This window comes from Cystoisospora suis, assembly GCF_002600585.1.
Source record: "Cystoisospora suis strain Wien I chromosome Unknown contig_2690, whole genome shotgun sequence".
Classification (NCBI taxonomy): domain Eukaryota; phylum Apicomplexa; class Conoidasida; order Eucoccidiorida; family Sarcocystidae; genus Cystoisospora; species Cystoisospora suis.
In genome coordinates, this window is record NW_027155487.1 from 1 (window position 1) to 247 (window position 247).

Consider the following 247-nt stretch of genomic DNA (forward strand, 5'->3'; position numbering starts at 1 on the left):
AGTTTGACGAGGAATTGCGAAAAGACGGCTGCTCTAGTTGCGATGCAAAAGAGGAGCCATTCATTCAATCTTTCAGAAATCTGCAAGAAAGAAAGGAAGAAGCAGAAGGTGTTTCTTCTCTTCTCTCTCAATCTCTTCACTCTACTCGCTTGTCTACCGTCGAAAATGAAGTTTGGACGGATGAACACCCTACATGCATATGGGTGTATGTACACCTGAGATCTCTCACGAAACATTCTCAACTCCC